At 40.1% G+C, this 22512-nt stretch overlaps 1 protein-coding gene across 16 annotated transcripts in view; it reads right to left on the bottom strand.

Moving 5' to 3' along the window:
- The window catches only part of MYT1L (myelin transcription factor 1 like), a 367019-nt gene that overhangs the window by 256660 nt on the left and 87847 nt on the right, over positions 1 to 22512 (bottom strand). The gene's annotated exons all lie outside the window — the stretch shown is intronic.

Raw genomic sequence — 22512 nt, 5'->3', positions numbered from 1 at the left:
CTCCTGACTTAGAATTAAGTATATAATGGGATTATTTGAAATATGTTCCTGCTCTTAAAAATGCCAATAATGTCACAATATATTGTGGAGTTGCCACAGGTCTAACAGAACTTCTAAGCTGGCAAAACAGGAATTGTGCAGGGTGGGTTTTGAGTAGAAATCAGGAAAATTGTACAGTTAATGAGAAACCGGAAACATGTTTTGTCCCTCACCATGTAATTCAGATCTTTTCACCATTAAAAAGTCTTCATGTTATTCACTAAGATACCATACAGTTTTTGAGTCACCAAGTATTACAAACTTTATTTTGTTCAAAACTGGATATATGAGGAAATCACCAACTGAAGTAAAGAGAGAGAAATTTCTAATACTAAAATAAACTCTATAACATACAAATTGAAATAAAATTTCAGCACAAATAATTGACCACATCCCATTATATAATTTTATAAAGAATACTTCCCTATGCATATAAAATGCATATAAAAGGCTTGATACAGTCTTTCAATACAAATTTATCAAAGTAATTGCGATATATTTAGAGACACACAGGGATATTTAATGATAACAACTTCTAGAATGTAATCACCTCGCATAGGACAGCAGGGATTTTTCCTCATGTTATTCTGAAAGCCTGCTTATTGTTTTGGAAACTTCCATTTATTGCTATATGAACAGAAGGAACCAAATACAAAGAAAATGTGTGGAAAAATTGAAAGGAAGTATCGCAAATTAGAAATTTTTCAATATGCAGGGTCCCACAAAAAGGATTTCCCTCAGACTTTGTGACACCAAGTCAGATTCTAAATCAAGCCATTTTGGCTTCCTGTTGTTTACACTCATTGTGAATAGAATAAATATCTATATATGGCTCAAGCTCTTTGAAAAAAAGAACACTTTGCTATTCAGATGTCCTGACACAGGAGATAGAGGTGACCAGTTATAGCAAGCGGCTAGAACATGATAAACCCATCAAAAGGGAAATCGTTCCAGTAGTCACACCAGAATTTTGAAGAATAACTCTTTTTATTTATTTCTTGAGACTGTGAAAATGGTGGGAAGGAGGCTCATAAAGCACTATGTAGCAAGTTACACACTTCTTGGATTGAGTATTACCTAATGAATCATAAACACATAGACACTGAGTAATGGTAACAAGCTCATCTGCTTTGAGTTCTGCTACATATTTTAAAGTGATTATCCAAGGTGATGAATCTAGTCAGTAGAAGAATACAAAAAAGCTACAAGATGGGGAAAAGGAGTAAAAACAAAAAGGCAAGGTAGACAGGAAAAAGTAATAGTTACTACTAATAATAAAATTTTATTTATATACCACTCTTTCTCCCCTAGGGGACTCAGGGCAGTTTCCACACATGCAATGAAATGGAAGAAATATACAGAGCATTAAAAACAAAAACACAAAATTATTAATACCAAACATAAACAATTTAAAACTAAATTCAGGCACTATTCTATCAGCTGGAATGAGTTGCTAACAGCTGAGGTAGTCGAGTGGGCCTAAACCGTCGTAGGGGGGTGGGCCAAGAATACAATATAGAACAATATAGGGCTGGGGAGAGGAGAGGATGCAAAAAGTTGGTCCTAATAGTGACCATAGTGGGGCCTGAGACTACATTTTCAGGACCTATTAATAGACTATGAGAGGGACTAGGCAGAACAAATATTCCAAGAATGACAGGGGATTGGAGAGAGAATGAACAGCATGGCCAAAATCTAGCTAAGGCCTAGGGTCTGAAGACTAATAACTAGTCATTCTCAAAGGCCTGATGAAACCACCAAGTCTTCAAGTTCTTGTGAAACAAGAAAAGTGATGGGGCCTGTCTTAGCCCCCTGGGGAGGGCATTCCAGTGGTGGAGGAACATTACGGAGAAGGCCCTCTCCCTCGTCCCCACCAACAGAGCATGTCACGGTGGTGAGAGCAAGAGAAAGGCCTCACTGGAAGATCTTAGGGTACATGTCAGTTCACAGAGGGAGAGGCAGTCATGGAGATAGGTGGAGCCCAAACTGTTTAGGGCTTTATAGGTCATAACCTGCACCTTAAATTTGGCTCGGCAACTTATCGGCAAATTGGAAGAAAAGGCAACCAACCAGTGTGAGGATACAATCAAAACAGTGAGAAAAAGTGATGAGATACAAAGAGAAAAATAACAAAGACAACTCTAGTTTCAAGGCTGTATTAGGGACCTCTTGATATGGCTACTATGGCCATGCCATTTTGTCAGTGACCTTCTTCCTTCCACATCACATAGCGGGGGTTGGACAAGTCGCGTTGGTGCCCTGTCCTCATCATATGGTTATTGCTCTTTACCTCATCAGATGGAAGAAAGGCCAACAAAATGCAGGTAGTTCTATCAGAGTTACCCAAAATACACTTTCCTCTCTGTGGTGGCAAAGGAAGAGTCTTGAGACACTTTCCCTCCACTTCAGGTGGAATGGGGGCAGAGCCAAGTCAGCTTCATCTGTTGGTGCTTGTCAGGCCCCATCCAAAAGAGGCAAAGGGTGGCATTTAAACCCCAATGTGATGATTCATACATTATTGTTCCCCATGAATAAAAGTGCTGACAAACTGCAGTAATTCTACAGTATATACACCCTCAGTTTCAAACAACAAAGATTAAAGCTCCCAATGCAAACTTTCCAAACCAATAAAAGCTCACACATCTTTGTAAGAGTGATAGACATGTCATATTCTGACATTTATCATAGTAACTTAGAATAATATTTCATCATACTGCCATATATTATCACTGAGATATAGATTCATGAAATGATTTAGGGAAAGCAACATATTATTTTAAAAACACCATATAAGAAGATAGGTGCCCAAAGAGAATCCATAGGGTGGGTTGAATTGTTAACTTCAAATAATCAGTACAGCCTCCAACAGACACTTAAAGAATTTAGTGCTTTAATTTAATCAGTGACTGATCGATAAGATCAGTAGAAGAATTTAATCACGCCATGTTGGGATACATCACAGGAGTACAAAACACAAAAATATAGGAACGCTGTTTGGATCACTGCAAAATCTAATTTAAGTACTTGTGTGAGTATATTTTTCTTTTCTCATATCTTAAGTCACGATTGTTTAGGGATTTTTCTGATGCAGAGTGGTTGGCTGTATGTGAAGACCGTGTGATCACTAAAGATCAAAAGAACTGTGCAAATATTTTTGTTGACCGTGCTGGGGATACAGATGCAAATCACAGCACGTAAATGTAATTTTTACAGTGCTTCAGAGGAAAGGAGATCTTCAAAGCATAATACAATATGAGGGTGAGGAACTCCCACAAAACAGACAAAAAAAAGTGTAGGTGCAGGTCGTAGGAATAATGATATCCAGGCAATTTTATATAACAGAGGAGTTCTGAGAGATAAAGAGATGGATAGGGGAATATGAATGGAAGGTGAGAGAAAGTTTCAGTACACAGTTCATTAGTCTTTAGTAAATGCTTTGTTTAATCTCTATTTGAAAACTGTGTTTTGTTATGACAGATTATTCAGGTAAGTCTGTGTCTTGCTTGTAATCTTTTCCTTTAAGAATACAGTTATTTTATTCAGTGTTCTTTACATTGTTCTTTCATCCATTCTCTTCACATGTTTACTGCACAAAAAGGTCATTAAAATGAATATCTCTTAATTTACACAAAACCCATTTTTTGCCAATGGAAGACATAAAAGAAAGAGCTTTTGTAGGCATCTGAATAAACGAGAAATCGGGGCAAACATCTCTTTCTCGTTCACTCACTAAGCTGGCTCTCTCATCAAGAAACCCAACAGAAATGTTGGCCCTAATAAGCATCACTAACTATTCACAGACCCAAATCCAGGCTCAGAAAAGACTGCAATGTTAAGATAAAGGAGGCTGTGCAAAGCGGTCTTTATGTAAAAGGCAAATGTCAGAAGAAAAGCTCTGATATTTGGTTGTGGGCTCCCACTTTTCACACAGGCATTTCCTAAATCCATGTTTGATGAGCTTCCCCAGCTATAAATTCTGCAAATTCCCTCTGGAGCAGTACAGAGTGTGCTTCATGAAAATGTCATCTGCCAGTGCTGCAATTACTCACACTCCAGCAATCATGTGCACAATGCAGAATGGGTCGAATTCAGGTGAGAATGAGAACCAGCAATCAAGCCTCTGGAATTGAGAACAAAGCCATTTTCTTTCATTTGCCATCAACACAACCATCAAGGCCTTAATTACAAGGCAAGTGTCAAGCCTGGCTGCTGAAAGGCTTATTATTATACAGCTCAGCTTCAAATCAGTTTTGTATTGATGAACTGGGGGGAGGGGGGGCGTTAGGGAAGGAGGAAGCCAGTTTTGCCCCTCAAGAAAGGAAATGGAGACTCAATGATTAGATGACTGGCAAGTGGGGGGAAACGCGGCCATTGAAATATCTAAATTTAAGTACAGAAATAAAACCTGGGTGAAACAACAGAAGGCAAAATACCTCAGAATGATCTATAAATACAGTAATTGAATGAACTAAGAATAATTGAATATGTATTTGATTGAATAGTGCATGAGGTAAAGGTAAAGGTTTTCCCCCTGACATTAAGTTAAGTCCAGTCGATTCTGACTCTGAGGGTTGGTACTCATCTCCACTTCTAAGCCAAAGAGCCGGCGTTGTCTGTGGACACCTCCAAGGTCATGTGACCGGCATGACTGCATGGAATGCCATTATAGTGCATTACATATTATAAAACACATCAGAGGAATCTGGAAGGGAACTCTCGTTTCAGGAATCCAGACCTGTGGCAGTTCCTGAAGCAGCTATGCTGTTTCACAAACTGACTGCCTCCTTGCACTGAGCATTGTTGTTACTGGCACTGTCTGCCTTCAGGTTGTTTCAAACTTATGCTGACTCTAAATCAGTGGTTCCCAACCTTTTTTTTTTTTTTTTGGTCATGCACCCTCCCCCTCTTCCCCGCAGCATTTTGAAAATCCTGATGCCCCCTGCCTTTGTGACACATAACTCATATTATTCAAAAGGTTAAGTCCTATTAACATGGGGGAAGCCTAAAAGCTTGGTCTAAACAAGATTTGAAAAAACATGGCATCCATGAAAGAGAAAAATAAAAGAATGAAAATACATTGAGTGTATTTGGTGAGAATATGTAAAAATATTCTGTCACCTGACATTAATAAAAAACTGACTTACCTACAGGGCCGTAGCCAGAAAAAAAATTTCGGGAGGGGTTGAAAATTTTGGGGGGATTGAAAATTTGGGGGGCAGGGTGTTGAAACCTGCCTCCTAGTTCACGCTGAAGCAAAGAGCACAGCAGGGGGCAGGGCAGCCTTCAATAGCCTGTAGCTCTGCCCCTGTCAACCACCTCCACCAAGTCTGGCCTCCTTAATGAGAGCATTCAACACCCCCCCCCCTCCAACTTGGTTGCTTTGCTACATCGGCTATTGGTGCAAGTAATGACAGTGTGAATAAATTGTCAATATTTGCTTGCGATAGTGCTTGCAGTTCTGGAGGGACATTTTTTGCATCTCATAGACTTAGCATGCAAATTTGGTTAGCCAGTTAAAATTCATGAGTAAACCAGGGGGTTTTTTTACCTGAAAAATTTGGGGGGGGGGGAGTTGAACCTTTAACACCACCACCACCACCCCAGCTACAGGCCTGCTTACCTATGAAAGGAATAATTGTGCTTTAGATTTTTTCACACAGAATTCTTGCTACATTCATATGTAGAACAAAAATTCATTTTTATATATTTTGTATAGCTTGTAATCAAGCTGATTAGAAGGTGTAGCTTTTAATCAAGGTGAAAGAAGAAAGTGCAAAAGCTGGGTTGCAGTTAAACATCAAAAAACCAAGATGATGGCAACTGGACTGGTTGATAACTGGCAAATAGAGGAAGAAAACGTGGAAGCTGTGACAGACTTTGTATTTCTAGGTGCAAAGCTTACTGCAGACGCAGACTGCAGCCAGGAAATCAGAAGACGTTTACTTCTTGGGAGGAGAGCAATGACCAATTTCGATAAAATAGAGAAGAGTAGAAACATCATCACACTGGCAATGAAGAACAGCAGAGTCAAAGCAATGTTATTCCCCCTTAGTAACCTACGGCTGTGAGAGCTGGACCATAAGGAAGAATAAGCGAAGGAAGATAGACGCTTTTGAACTGTGGTGTTGGAGGAAAGTGCTGAGAGTGCCTTGGACTGTGAGAAGATCCAACCAGTCCATAGTTCAGGAAATAAAGCCTGACTGCTCATTGGAAAGAAGGATATTAGAAACAAAGATGAAGTACTTTGGCCACATAATGAGAAGACAGGAAAGCTTGGAGAAGATAATGATGCTGGGGAAAAATGGAAGGAAAAAGGAAGAGGGGCTGACCAAGGGCAAGATGGATGGATGACATCCTTGAAGTGACTGGCTTGACTCTGAAGGAGCTGGGGGTGGTGACGGCTGACAGAGAGCTCTGGCGTGGGCTGGTCCATGAGGCCACAAAGAGTCGGAAGCGAATGAATGAATAAACAACAACATAGCTTGTAATGTTTAAAAAAAAACCACAGAGGAGCAGAGTGTTTGGAATCAAAGTGGCCTCTTTTTTCTGCGATCATGTACTCTCTAGTTCACTCTATGCTCTCACCACTCCTTCCTCTCTATTAGCGGGCTTTTCACTTCTCCACTGTCACCATTTGACCACTGTGTACAGTCTAATTTCAATTTATAATGTGTATGTCACATTATAAATTTATATACTATATATGAGGTCCCTAGAACCATAAGAAATGCAAAAAAATTGTTAATAACTCATTCCCCAATTGCCCCTGTTAAAAATCAAATCCCTCCCCCCCCCCCACACACACACACACACCCATGGGACATGTGCCCAATGTTGGCAACCAGGGCCTGAAAATGAACCTATCATGGGGTTTTCTTGACATGATTTGTTCACAGGGAGTTTTCTCTTTTACCTTCCTCTGAGACTGAGAAAATATGACTTCCTGGTGAAGTTCTGTGGCTAAGCAGGGGATTCAAACCCTGGTGCCCAGAGCCTTAGGACTCATCTACACTGAGAAGCTCAGGATCCAGCATGTATGTTGTTAAAAAAGGAAAGAACCATACTGACCCTGCTATTCTGTCACCTCCTCCGTGTTTCCACTGCATGCTATGACATTTGTTTATTTATGTCAGAAGTGAATTGAGAATACAGTTATAATGTATAGACAAACAACAAACAAAGTTAAAAAGTTGGCATTATACTAAATTTCCTTTGACCAGCAGCTGGCCACTTCGAGTGCCTCTGGTGTCACTGTGAGAAGGTCCTCCATTGTGCATGTGACAGGGCTCAGGTTGCATTGTAGTAAGTGGTCTGTGGGACATGCTATGAAATGGGATAGACACTATGCAACAAAGGATGAAATCGCTGGTCCACTTCATCAGTATTCTAATCTTGAATTAATCTGCCCACAGAAGATATTTAAAGTTATTAGGGCCTTTAAAAAACAGTTCAGCAAGACCAACTAAACTTGCAATGTAAGTTTGACCCACAGCAATTGAACATGTCTTTGTGCTATAGCTTCAACATTTCCTCAGATTTTCAGAATTGCACAACCACCTTGAAAGACTTTGTTGGAAGACTGAATTATTTTCACCAGTATTATATTTATGACCTCTAGGTTTCTATCCCAGTCTGCAAATTTAACCAGAAATCATCTTCAAATGATGTCACCGACGAACTTCACCTTTAATGTCAAGTGCATACTGCATTTTCTATAACTTTAGTTGTAAAAGAAGCTATTATACCAGTGGTTCTCAACTTGTGGGTCCCCAGGTGTTTTGTCCTACAACTTCCAGAATTCCCAGCCAGTTTACCAGCTGTTAGGATTTCTGTGAGTTGAAGACCAAAACATATGGGGACCCACAGGTTGGGTACCACTGTATTATACAGTAATACATATAGATACAATAATACACAGTAATACATATAGAGATAATTCTTTATGCTTACTTCATGAAGAAATCTAATCAAACTCTATCAAAAGTTGTTTCTATTTGGGTTGGATGGGTATGAGGGCCTTTAGGAAGTTAGACCTGTAATAGGACACCATAAATTTCTCTTAACTTACTTTCAAATGAGATTTCATATTTGATCTTTTATCAGAACCTAGCTTTACTTATTTTTCATCTTTAAATCACCATCCTTTAATCATTTTCCAGCCTGCCGGAGAGGCAGACTACAAAGAACAATAAATAATGAGTAAGAATGCAATAATTTGTCAATTAGTTAGATTTATAATATTTTAAAATAACTAACAAGGTGTTCCCATTTAATTACATAGATTAAAATAAACGGGAATTTGCATAAACTGCAGATAGAAGGACCATTTTTTGAAGAAATATTCCCTTTTCTTTTTCAGATTTTTTTAATTTTAGAATATTTGCATATATACATAATAAGATATCTTGGAGATGAGACACAAGTCTAAACACAAAATTCATTGATGTTTCATATATACTTTATACACATAGACTGAAGCAAATTTTATCAGCAATATTTCTAATGATTTTTTCATTTATTTATTTGTTATGTCAGAGCAACCAGTCTATTATATTACATTTCTAACAGAACAAAGCAAACAAACAGACAAATACAAAACTTGTGAGTTTGGTAGTTGGTTAAATGTCCTTTGACCAGTATCTGGCCACTTGGAGTGCTTCTGGTGTTGCTGCAAGAAGGTCCTCCATTGTGCATGTGGCAAGGCTCAGGTTGCATTTCAGCAGGTGGTCAGTGGTTTGCTCCTCTCCACACTCGCATGTCGAGGATTCCACTTTGTAGCCCCATTTCTGAAGGTTGGCTCTGCATCTCATGGTGCCAGAGCGCAGTCTGTTCAGTGCCTTCCAAGTCGCACAGGAGGGAGTCTCTCATTTGGTATCAGCCATTGGTTGAGGTGCTGGGTTTGAGCCTGCCACTTTTGGACTCTCGCTTGCTGAGGTGTTCCAGCAAGTGTCTCTGTAGATCTTAGAAAACTATTTCTAGATTTAAGTCGTTGACGTGCTGGCTGATACCCAAACAGGGGATGAGCTGGAGATGTCTCTGCCTTGGTCCTTTCACTATTGGCTGCTACTTCCCGGCGGATGTCAGGTGGTGCAATACCAGCTAAGCAGTGTAATTTCTCCAGTGGTGTAGGGCGCACACACCCCGTGATAATGCGGCATGTCTCATTCAGAGCCACATCCACTGTTTTAGTGTGGTGAGATGTGTTCCACACTGGGCATGCATACTCAGCAGCAGAGTGGCACAGCGCAAGGGCAGATGTCTTCACTGTATCTGGTTGTGATCCCCAGGTTGTGCCAGTCAGCTTTCGTATGATATTGTTTCTGGCACCCACTTTTTGTTTGATGTTCAGGCAGTGCTTCTTGTAGGTAAGAGCACGGTCCAGAGTGACCCCCAGGTATTTGGGTGTGCTGCAATGCTCCAGTGGGATTCCTTCCCATGTGATCTTCAGAGCTCGGGATGCTTCTCTGTTCTTGAGATGAAAGGCACATGCCTGTGTTTTGGATGGGTTGGGGATCAGCTGGTTTTCCCTGTAGTAGGCAGCAAGAGCACCTAGAGCTTCGGAGAGCTTCTGTTCTACCGTCTCAAAGCTCCCTGCTTGAGCAGTAATGGCACAATCATCAGCATAGATGAAACTCTCTGTCCCTTCTGGCAGTGGCTGGTCATTTGTGTAGATGTTGAACATGGATGGAGCAAGCACGCTCCCCTGAGACAGCAGCCTATGATACTGTGAACCACCACCTCCTCCTGAGAAAAATGTATAATATCACAAAGGACTACCACCTCACCCGCCTCATAGGAAACCTGCTACAAAACAGGAGCTTTTTTGTTGAGTTCCAGGGCCAGAGAAGCAGATGGTGGAAACAAAAGAATGATTTTTTCATGAAATAAAGTTTGTGTACATTGAAGCATCAGAAAGCAAAGATGTCACTACCTCAGCACCCCTTGTGGACAATTTTGGATTTTGGAGCACTTCAGATTTCTAGATAAGAGATACTCAATCTGTATTTAATTTTTTGTTTACTTGAAAATCATTTTTGAATTAATATGTAAATTTATAAAGATTTTAATTCATTAAGTGACTAAACTCATAATCAATAGACAATAACCCTAAAAAAAAACCTAGAAAACTATATAACAAGGTCACAGTCATAAATTATAAGGGTTAAGCATGATGAACACCAATACATTTAAAGCTAAGGTATGAATAACAAGTCTTTTAAAGACAAATTTCATGACCCCTACTGAATCATTTTAGAAAAGTGAAGTTATCAAAATGCTGTAGGATTTGAACAAAACCCTCATCTTCAGATACTCTGGAGATTTCCCACCTACTTATTGATTTACTCTCTACAGGTCCTATATGACTGAAGAAATATGTGTTTAGTTTATTGTCCTTATAATTTCAACATTAATGATGAACCTATTACCATTAGGTAAAATGACAAGCTTTAGGATCTAAGAAAACTTTAGAGCCAATATTATTTAAGAACTGAGTGGAGACAGAGGGGCACTTTCACACATTTTCGGCCCAGGAAAGGCCCTTTTCAAAAACAGGAAGTGAACAAAAGTAATGTTCTGATTTTTTAAAAAAGGATGGCTTGGATCCAAGCTATTTGGTAGACATATCTTAAGGTATGAAACTGCCTGGGCCCTAAGATCTTCAAGAGACCCCCCTCCTCTTGGTCCCACCTCCATCGCAAGCTTTGTTGGTGGGAACAAGAGAGTGGGCATTCCTACCTACCCTGTGGCTGCTCCTTGAGTCTGGAACTCCCTTCCCTCTTCCCAAAGAAGTCAGAATGGACCCCTCTCTAGTATCCTTCTGGTGGCAACCTAAGACCTTTCTTTTCAGGCCGGCTTTTGGAAAGGATCGTGTCTAAGACCAACCCAGGGGATACCCTCCTAAAGTTTATATACTTTAGGTTTTAATGTATACGTTATGCAATTTTAATTGTTCTCCTTGAGAGAGAAAGTGGGATACAAATACTATCAATCAATCAATCAATCAATCAATAAAAATAAAGTAAAAATTCCTCTCAAGCCCCACTGAGCCCATTTTTGGGAGAGCAATATTTCACCCTTTGGGAAACCTGGAAGCAATACAAATAGCACTGGGCTGCAAGCAGGTCACCGGCCACACTTTGTCCACCCTGCACTAACATAATGCCACCTTCTACCTGAAGATTAATTTTGCTGCACTATTCCCAATGACAAGTACATAATCCCTTTTCACTAAACATTACCTTACCTTCTAAGTACAGTTTTATTGAGGCATTTCAATTTGCCTTTGAAGGCAATTAACAAGCATTTTAATGTGAACAATATCTGTGTTCTAGAGATAAACATTTTTGGCCCTCTAGATATGGCTGGGCTGAAACTTCAATTGGTTATAATCAGTATAGCTGAAGTCCACCAGCAATGGTAAGATCTACCAACTGAAGGTTGCCAGTTCAAAGTCCCGGGTTGGTGTGAGCTGCTGACTGTCCATCCCAGCTTACTGTTGACCTAAGCAGTTCAAAAACAGCTTGAGCTGTAATAAGAGGAATTAGGTACCACTAAAACAAGTGGGGGAGGTATTTTATGACACCATAAAGAAAAAGGATCAAAAAATGCCAGGTGACCAAAAGGAAGGAGGAATTCCTGGTGGCTCTTCTTCATAGAAGATGGAGAGACAGCACCCCCTGTGCCTGTATTTGAGCACAACCTTCCAAGGCACCAAAAAGCTAGATGTTGATGTTGACACAACATACCTCCTATTTGTTCTATCAAAAAAAGGCAATTAATGTTTGCTGTGTATGTGTATTGCGATCTGCCCTGAGTACCCTTGGGGAGATAGGGTGGAATATAAATAAAGTGTTATTATAAAGGTATGCTGAACTAAAATTCTATGTGGCTTATTGAAATATATAGAAATGAACTCTTAGCTTCCCCCACCCCCCCAAAAAAAAGAAAATCTGTGTAATTCTGTGCAAAACACTTCTTGTCATGTCTCTGTGTTTTATAGAGCCGTATCAGCTGACCAAACAGATCACAAGTGAGGATTGATAAAACACAGTTTAAGGTATACATATTATATATACCCAATTCACTCATGGAACACACATAATGGATTGGATGGAGGGAGAAATGTAAGTTTATAACAGAACAGTTAAAATGATATGAACTATCATTAAACCATCAATCAAATTAAAATACTACTTTTAAAAAACAGAAACTGAAAACATGAAATACATCTTTAAAAAGCGCCTAAATGCATGTCACTTTTCCCTAGATAGCTAAATCTGAATGCCTCTTTAAAGAGGAAACAATGCCAGCAGAAAGAGCCAAGGAGACAAATCAAACTTTACTTAAGAACTTCATCCCAGTTCCCAGGAGAAGCTTAAGAGTGGACACTGGGCTTTTCTTCCATGTCTTCACCAACCAAGTTGGAGAGAAGAGAAAGCTTCCCCTCAAGGATACTGACACATGCAGGTTCATATGGGGGAGATATGAGCTTTCAGATAATCTGGTCCTAAGATTAGAGGGGGGGGGGAGAGAGAGAGAGAGAGAGAGGAGATAAGATTGTAGCTAAAAGGCAGGTGTAACCTGTAAAGTGAGGTTAGTAGGCATTTATTCAGTCATTAGTCATTCAGTCAAGATTATCAACAGTAACCTTGAAAGGTATCGAGCAAGAAATGCCAACAGACAAGTCAGATTTAACCTTCTGGCTGATGTGATTAATTATACTCCTCTCATCAAAAGACCATGTACTTAGCTAAGATTTTTTTTTTAGAGATTATCAATATGTAGGGCTCTTGTTTATAAAACAGGAACCAACCTCCCAATATCCACTCTTAATTTCAAACTTGGGAGCCCCCGGTGGTCCAATGGGTTAAACTCCTTTATTTATCGTGTCATCAGCGACCATTGTATTACAATTCTAACAGGGCAAAACAAACACAGAGATTAAAAAGAAAAGGGAAAAGAAGAAAGAAAGAAAAAAAACCATACAGATTTTGCAAATTTGGTATTTGGTTAGATGTCCTTTGACCAGTATCTGGCCACTTGGAGTGCCTCTGGGGTTGCCGCAAGAAGGTCCTCCATCGTGCATGTGGCAGGGCTCAGGGTGCATTGCAGCAGGTGGTCAGTGGTTTGTTCTTCTCCGCACTCGCATGCCGAGGATTCCACCCTGTAGCCCCATTTCTTAAGATTGGCTCTGCATCTCGTGGTGCCAGAGCGCAATCTGTTCAGCGCCTTCCAAGTCGCCCAGTCTTCTGAGTGCCCAGGGGGGAGTCTCTCATCTGGTATCACCCATGAATTGAGGTGCTGGGTTTGGGCCTGCCACTTTTGGACTCTTGCTTGCTGGGGTGTTCCAGCGAGTGTCTCTGTAGATCTAAGAAAACTATGTCTTGATTTAAGTCGTTGACGTGCTGGCTGATACCCAAACAGGGGATGAGCTGGAGATGTCTCTGCCTTGGTCCTTTCACTATTGGCTGCTACTTCCCGGCGGATGTCAGGTGGTGCAATACCAGCTAAGCAGTGTAATTTCTCCAGTGGTGTGGGTCGCAGACACCCTGTGATAATGCGGCATGTCTCGTTAAGAGCCACATCTACTGTTTTAGTGTGGTGAGATGTGTTCCACACTGGGCATGCATACTCAGCAGCAGAGTAGCATAGCGCAAGGGCAGATGTCTTCACTGTGTCTGGTTGTGATCCCCAGGTTGTGCCAGTCAGCTTTCGTATGATGTTGTTTCTTGCGCCCACTTTTTGTTTGATGTTCAGGCAGTGCTTCTTGCAGGTCAGAGCACGGTCCAAAGTGACTCCCAGGTATTTGGGTGTGCTGCAATGCTCCAGTGGGATTCCTTCCCAGGTAATCCTCAGAGCTCGGGATGCTTGTCTGTTCTTAAGGTGAAAGGCGCATGGTTAAACTCCTGTGCCAACAGGACTGAAGACCAACAAGTCAGAGGTTTGAATCCGGGACAGCCTGGATAAGCTCCCTCTGTCGGCTCCAGTTCGCCATGCATGGATATGAGAGAAGCTTACCACAAGGATGGCAAAACATCAAAACATATGGGCGTCCCCTGGGCAACGTACTTGGAGATGGCCAATTCTCTCACACCAGAAGCGACTTGCAGTTTCTCAAATCACTCCTGACACACACATGAAAAAAATTCAAACGTTACCAATCATAACCCCAGTTGCAAATTCAATCACAGGACGCTTCCAGGCAGCGCTAAAATCTGCGTTTTAAAAGTGGGTTTAAAAATTCCAGGACAAAGCAACAGTCCACACAGAGACCTGTCAATCTTAGGATATGGTCCCCCTCCGTACTCACAATCTTCTTTTGAAGTGGATCAAGATGGAGGGCAGACAGGTGACATCCGGCGGATTTTTTAAAAAAATCACTCCATTATGCACTGGACTGTAAATGTGCACATGCAAATATCTTAATATAAATATAAGCAGATTCACATGTGCACATAGGAAGTCAGTGCATAATGGTGGGATTTTTTAAAAAAACTTCAGTGGGATTACTGTCTTTTCTCACTTGTTAATTCAACTTCTGTTTAAGATTATAAAGTGTAAAAGAAAGAGTTTCAGGGAGTTCTAAATGCTTTTCATTTGCGCTTCCCTTGAACCACCTATAGTCCATTTGACCGCCCAATCAGCTGATCAGCTGTTTTGGGCTTTTTAAAAGCATACATGTGCTGGAGCAGTCTACACAGGAGGGAGAGAAAGAAAGCATATGTTTTGCATGAGTGTAGGGATATACAGTCATGCAAGGCTGTGCATTTTTCACCAGGAACCTGGTTAAAAGTGCACCTTTTTAACATGTGATCAGCACTTTCTTAACCCAATCCCTCCCATACTTTGAGTAAACATTGTTTAGTCACCCCTCCCCCTTTTAATCCAGTTACTTCTGAGTTTTATAGCATGTGTAGAAGGGCCCACAGTGCACTCCACTTTTATCATTTATTTAAATGTAGCCGGGCCTACCATTAAAGACTAACTGAATCTTTCTGTGGGAATGTTTACTAGATCTTGTTTAGCAAAAGTGGAATGAAGTCACTTGTTAGGAGAACATACTTTTTAAAGTTACCAGCAACAGCAGCCAATTCTAACATCAGAAACTCACTTCTTTGTCTATAGGAGAAAAGTGCTGTGGTTTACTTACAAAGCCTCAAATTACTTGATGCTAGGACATCTGAAAGGCCACCTCTTTCTATATGAACTTGCCAGAAATGTGAGATCTTCAAAGGAGGCCCTGTTGGATGTGCCAACACCTCATTATGTTGGTGCTTACAGGGCCTTTTCAGTAACAGCACCAATTGTGAAACTCCCTATCTAAGAAAGTTAGGCTGGCACCATCTGTGTTAAGATGAGCACCAAAACAGTGTTGTTCCTTGTGGTTTGAAAATGCTGTTGTAAAAATTTCAAAATTAGTATTATATTAGTGTTTTTAGACCTGCTCAGAAAAACTAGACAGCAAATGCTGGTTCAAGTCCATTATTTTATTAAACTAATTCTTTGGTGATATCTTGGCCACCCTGCCACCTGCAATTTAAGAGGAAACAGATGTCAAAAGACAGAAGTGGTGCTCATTTATAACTGATGAAAGTTTTGCTTAGCACCTGTTTTTGTTCTCTTGTTAAAGATGATTTACACATGCATTTATATCAAAAACACTGTTTTACCTTACACACATAATAATAATAATAATAATAATAATAATAATAATAATAATAATAATAATAATAATCTTTATTTATACCCCGCCACCATCTCCCCAATGGGGACTCAGAGCGGCTTATATGGGGCCAAGCCTGGACAACATGTTACAGCAAAATAAAACCAAAACATAAACACATACACACATACTCCTGTTTCAGGTTCACCTCCCCCCTGCATGTTCTTCTACATCTTGCATTTCAATTTTAGATTTTCTGACAAGTCCAGGACAGTTAAAAGTGGCATTGGTGCTACCTTTGTGGAAAAGAGAGTTGGTTTAACAGAACAGTTATGCAACAACAAAGGACAACAAAAAAGTAAAGAAGTAACATTAACACAGTTTATAACTCCTACTGAAATAATATCATGCCAAACATAACTATGTAAGGTTTTAAGTTAATATTTCTCTTCACTTTAAGAATAATTTAGTGAATTGTATTAAAGAGATAGAAGGCACAAAGGAATTTTTTGAAACTTTTGCCTTGAAAATATATGCTGCTAGAAATTTTCCTTTTTCCTACAGATTTCTAAAAGTATAGCTATTATTATGCATCATTATGCGGTAGCAGTCTTCTTCCACAACACATGTATGGAATTGATTGAGCAATTCACCTCAAATTATTTGCTCTGTAACATGCAGATCTGAAGTTTGGGCATTAAAAGAAAACAAATTTCAGAGAAAGCAGAATATTGTTATCACTAGAACCCAGCATGGGATTCTCAAAAACAAGTCATGCCAAACTTATTTGTATGCCTTTTATTTCTTGGTAGATGTACAAACTTGGTAGAATCCGGGGTCTAGCTGGTTCATGGCTTGGGGACACTTTCAGTATTCTGCCAAGGTAGAGGAAAATACCTGACAATTGCTACTATCTAAGAGGGCTTTCATTTATTCCCTCTCTGCCACTAATATGAAAACTTGTCACACTGCTCTGGCCAGAAACTGAGGTGACCTCCGTATGCTCCCATGTTTTCAATGTGAGACTTTATATCCCCACCAGATACCACTGCCTATTATAATGTATTTTAACCTTATATTCTCCAAGATAAACATACCTCACTCCTTATGCTGTTCTTCACAGTGCTTTGTTTTCAGACATTTTATAAAAGTCAAGAATGACATAGATATGCTTAATGCAGAGCATACACTGTATTAATGATATGTATGCCATTCTTGACTTTTTACACATTTTCATTTTTTGAATCTTGAGATCTCATTGATGCTTGTGGCCAATTCAACATAAGCACCAAATTTGGTAAATTATGCATTCTATAAAGGATTTTCATAGCTCTTCTTCAATCTGCTGCTATCAGTTTCATTGGAGTATCCCAATATTTATTTATTTATTTGCTTTATTTCTATACCGCATTTTTCAGCCCTTAACAGGCGACTCAATGCGGTTTACATGGTACAATTATCAAACAGTGTCAGTGCAATTAAAACATAACAATGCAACAAACAAGATCAACAGCATCAATCCACAACAGTTAACAATCAACAAGACAGATCAACAAAACAGACATAACATAACGCCTCAGTTGAAATCAGATCCGTTCTCATAATCCTTGTGCCATTCCTATGTTCCATTTACCGTCTTCCTATGATTGGTTGCACTGCTTAACCAAACGCTTGTTCATAAAGCCAGGTCTTAACCATTCTCCGAAACGTCAGCAGCGAAGGTGCCTGTCTGATGTCTGCCGGTAGGGCATTCCATAGCCGAGGGGCCACCACTGAGAAGGCCCTGTCTCTCGTCCCCACCAAGCGCGCTTGTGATGCAGGCGGGATCGAGAGCAGGGCCTCCCCAGACGATCTTAATGTTCTGGTCGGTTCATAGGTGGAGATGCGTTCGGAGAGGTAAGCAGGGCCAGAACCGTTTAGGACGTATGACTAAAAAGAGAGGAAAATGTCTATCTACATTCTTCATGTCATGCAGTATAAGAAACTTCTACCATGTCCTCTGTGAGGATTTGTAAAGAGACACCATGATGTAATGGGTTGACTGGAAAGCCATGTGTCGGCAGCTGATTGGCTGAGCATGCTAGGGTCCAGAGTTCTGATTGGCTACTGTCTCTGGCTTGATGCTGAGACAAACGGTTTTAACTGCTATTTTCACCTCAGAAAGTGAAGAGAGTGCTGACTGGAAACAGCCAGGAAGGAAATGGCTGCCAACTCTCTGAAGCCTGATCATTTCTAAGGCATGAAACATATTTTAAAGACTGTTTTAAAGGACTGTTCATTCCCTCTGTTCTCTGTGTGAATTCAGGGAAACTGCTGTGTGTGTGTGTGTGTGTGTGTGTGTGTATACACACACACACACAAGCCCAAGTGACACTTTATTATACTGCAGGGTATATCTTGGTTCAGAAACTGTGGTAAAGCTTCTGTTTCTTTACGTTTGCCAACCCCCACATCCTCTCCTTAAAATTTACACATTCGAACACATTGGATTTTTTTAAAAAGATAAACAAAAAATACTACAGTGATTTGGAGTTTAATTGAGGATTATACAAAATCATGGCACACAAAGCCATCTGTTAGTGAAGTGTAGTGGCCTAAACTTCCTCTAGAATCAGAGGCAGTGTGTTTCTGGGTAACAACAGCTACAGATGTCTGTTGTATTCATGTTTGTAAGACTCCTGTAAGCATTTACCCTAAATACCCATGCATAGTATGAATATAGACATTTTAGGTCAAAATGTCCTAGAAACCTGGGTCAAGTTATCCATGAGTCAATGTGGGTACAGTACTTTGACTCTTATCAAAAAAGGAACCATTCATTTCTCTGAGTAGAATGGCAAAAGGCAAGAGCTTAGTCCGTCCTGGGAGAACCTAAAAGAAGCACCAGCCCGCTCTACTCTTTCCATCATGGCACCATTTCTGGCCTTTTTGAATACCTAGATGGGAAAATGACAGTGGTGGCAAGGGATGTCCAGCCTCCCAGGTTGACACTGGTGCTTCCCCCTCTTTGCAGAATGACCCTTGATTTATCCATGGGCCATGTCAAAATCCATAATTTTGATCCCAAATCACTTAGACAAGCAAGTTATACAAGCAAGCTATACAAGCAGCACAAAAATCTGGCATGAGTATTCCAGAAGTCTATCATTTTCAACTTCTATTTACGGATTCGATGCTTTTTAGTCACATGCCCTTCCCTTTCTGCACAAACACCCAAAGCATTAAAAACAGGCCCCATATCAAGTGACTGCTTTCTCTCTCTTAGCTAAAGTGCTACAGCACAGCAAAGGCTACATCATATAATTCTGCTGATTATTGAACACATTTAGAACATTCTCGGTGAAATATGATTGACAGGAATACTTAATACAGTCTTCCAAATTTATCACAAATCAAGGAAAAAAGTTCCTAGCAGAAATCCACTGAAATATTTCCTGCTATAGAAAATCTAATGGAGCCCCCAGTGGTGCAGTGGGTTAAACCGCTGAGCTGCTAAACTTATTGACCGAAGAGAGGACATAGCTCTTTTTAAATTGTTATTGCACTGTCTTTTTTGTCTAAATGCACTTAATTGTTTTTGCTTTTTGAATGTATGTATTGATGGCATCAAATTGTGCTGATATGTAGACCGCCCTGAGTCGCCTGCGGGCTGATATGGGCGGGATATAAATAATGTAAATAAATAAATAATAAATAAATCCAGGTAGTGAGGTGAGCTCCCGCTGTTAGCCCTAGCTTCTGCCAACTTAGCAGTTCGAAAAAATGCAAATGTGAGTAGATCAATAGATACCGCTCCAGTGGGAAGGTAACGGCACTCCATGCAGGCCACATAACCTTGGAGGTGTCTACAGACAACGCTGGCTCTTTGGCTTAGACATGGAGATGAGCACCACACCCAGAGTCAGACACGACTGGACTTCATGTCAGGGGAAAACCTTTACCTTTACCTATAGAAAATCTATCTTTCAACATAGCTTTTAAAATGGAATACATTGCAAACTACACAGAGAATATAGTTTTTTGTAACAATAGAGAATTTGTGAAGAATCCGAATACAGAGGCATATTGTCATTTAATAGTGCTAACCAGGCAAAGGATGTTCCTCTTCAGTAGCATTGCTAATAACAATCAATGGTTTAAAACAAGACTATGAAAATTTTCCGCCTTGATATATTGCAATATTTTAGGTAAATATTACAGCTTGATTTCCTCTACTTCATTTACTATAGTGACATAGCTCTCAATTCAATTGAAGACAAATTTGTGTCAAGATATGCATATGGATACTATCATACTTTTCATAAAGCTAACAGAATCCAGTATGCATGTGCATATATATTAATTATACATATGTGTATATGTGTGTTTTTGCATGTATCAGCTAGTGTCTTATCTGATGGAAGTGGCTTCACTGGTATTATAAATTAAAATGTCTATTTTTTCATAGCGAAACCAAAAGTCAGATGCCTTCCTTATATTCTATAGCTCCTGAACAGTGGCAGGTGGAAGTTAACCTTGAGTCTGGCTTGCCAATTTATGTTTAATTATTATAAATACAGGGAAAGCATATTTTCCTTTGTGTCCAGCTCCAGCAGCAGGCTGGTGCGAGCTGTGATTTTGACACGTGATCCACAAGGCCATCAAACAGAGTGCAGATGCCAAGCTGCAGAGAATATTCTTCCAGCAGCACCTGGCTCCTCGGTGAGCTCCACAGGCAGTGAAGCTGACAGCTCTGAAGTTGCCTGTGGGTCTGTCATGTAGTTAGGCTGCTAGCTGAGCTGACTTATTCTACTCAATGCCACTTTCTTCTGACTTACCTTTGATCCTGATATATATTTGCATACTACTATACAGCACAGAAAGCTCCTTGCAAATCTAATATGAGAAAATGAACCCCGCTGTGTGCATGTGTGTAAGGCACAAACATACAACATGGATATTTCTATCTTATCAATACATAGGAATTGTTCTGCACACCATAATTCAATGATACATCCACTGATAAAAAGAGTAACATCTTTTTAGTTTAGGGAACTAAGATTCCCTTGCCCCCAATACAAAATCTATGCTCACCCTTGATATCTATTCTGAAGGGTTGAAAATGTTCCAGAACAGATTGTTCAGGCAGCACCAAATATGAGAGCATAGCGGAGAAGGAAAAAACCCTATTCAGGCTGCTTGAGGCCAGGCAACAAGAGGGGGAAGAACATCCTTCCATGGCTTCTGTCATTGGAAGTATATCACTGGGTCCTAACTAGAGCCATGTCCCGTCCTACTATTAGCAACTATTACTCTGCAGCAGCCATACACTGAACAACTTCAATGGATTTTATGGCTTATTCTAGAATTTCTGGTGATTTTTTTTAAAAAAAAATGCTCTTTATGGCTGGATGTGTGTCGGGTGGGTATATGTTTTGTAGATACCCAGACCTTGATCCAGCTTCGAATTGGTTTTTAATATCTGTGTAGAAGTGTCCTCTGTCCATACAGGGTGCGAAACCAGGATATACTCTGATCATCTGCAGTGCATCAGCACATCTCAGTGGACTGGTTAAGAAAAAATGCCACATTTTCCAGCTACTGTCTAGTCACATATACCATGGTTCCTGGATTTGGTTCTAATTGATACTCAGCAGATACTGTGATCACCATCAAAGCCTCAAACTGGTTCCTTGTGAGGTTTGTGTACATGCTGCAAACAATCTTCCACAAAGCCTCACTTCATGTCCATCCTCACCCTATCCATCACACATATAGTATTCATCTTACCCTTGTTTGCCCTACTGAGCACATGTACACTGTGCTTTTCTTCTATTTTTCTTTATTGTTTCCTATTTTGTCATAAACTGTGCAGTTGTGCAGTTTTAGCATTCTTGCAAGACCTTCCTCTGCTTTGCAATTCTGGAACTGAACTGGAAGAATATCATCACAAAAGGAAGAGATGTGAAATAATAGCAACACTGAATTCATTGATTTTTGTCCCCCTTCCTGGCAGTGAAGACAGGTGATCTAGTCATGATTTGAGTTCAATGTAAATATAAATATGGGACAGCCACAATGTTCTGTGGTAAGCCCCTTTCACAGATGCTTTGATCTTGCCATAATTGCACTTTCACAGTTTTGTGTGATAAAGTTCTAAGTTATAGCCTCTCCCTTGGCTACAGCAAGGAAGCAGGAAAGAGTTACATAACTCACTGCCCTTTCTCAAAAAGTTCCATTTCAAGATCTACAAATGCAGGCAGGTTTTAAAAGCAAGCAGCCTTCCTCACAGCATAAAAGAGAAATGAATTTAAGCACTGACACAACTGAATAAAAAAGAAATTCCTCCCACCCCCATCTGTTTGATGCAAGAACAGCCTCTCTTCTTTTCTGCTGCCATTCATATTCCGTTGTTTCCCTTCAAAGGGATTTTCTTTCCATTGAACTTTATTCTTCGGCACATCTGTGAGCATTTCTTTCACTCACTCCTTCCCTTCACTGTCTCACTCCTCCCCTTCAAGTATGTCTGCACATTTTAGGACCTGCTCTGGACCTCAAATTTCCCTCTTCAGCAGTAGACATCCCAATTTTTACTCATATTTCACCAACTCCTGAACTCACAATTTATTCTGTGTTACCTTTACACCAATGATACCGAAACGAATGCAGTTCTGCCAGCAAACAGCCACTTCATTCTTTACTTTTCTTCTTTGCCACCTGCCCCAGACACTGATTCTTTGATGCCTGTCAGTCATTAGTAACCTCAAACATTCTGTAATTGCTGAAGTCATCATTTACAGGCTGATCTTCATAATGAACCTCAACCTTAA

Source organism: Anolis sagrei, chromosome 1, assembly GCF_037176765.1.
Source record: "Anolis sagrei isolate rAnoSag1 chromosome 1, rAnoSag1.mat, whole genome shotgun sequence".
Taxonomy (NCBI): Eukaryota; Metazoa; Chordata; class Lepidosauria; order Squamata; family Dactyloidae; genus Anolis; species Anolis sagrei.
This window is presented reverse-complemented; position numbering and strand designations above follow the sequence as displayed.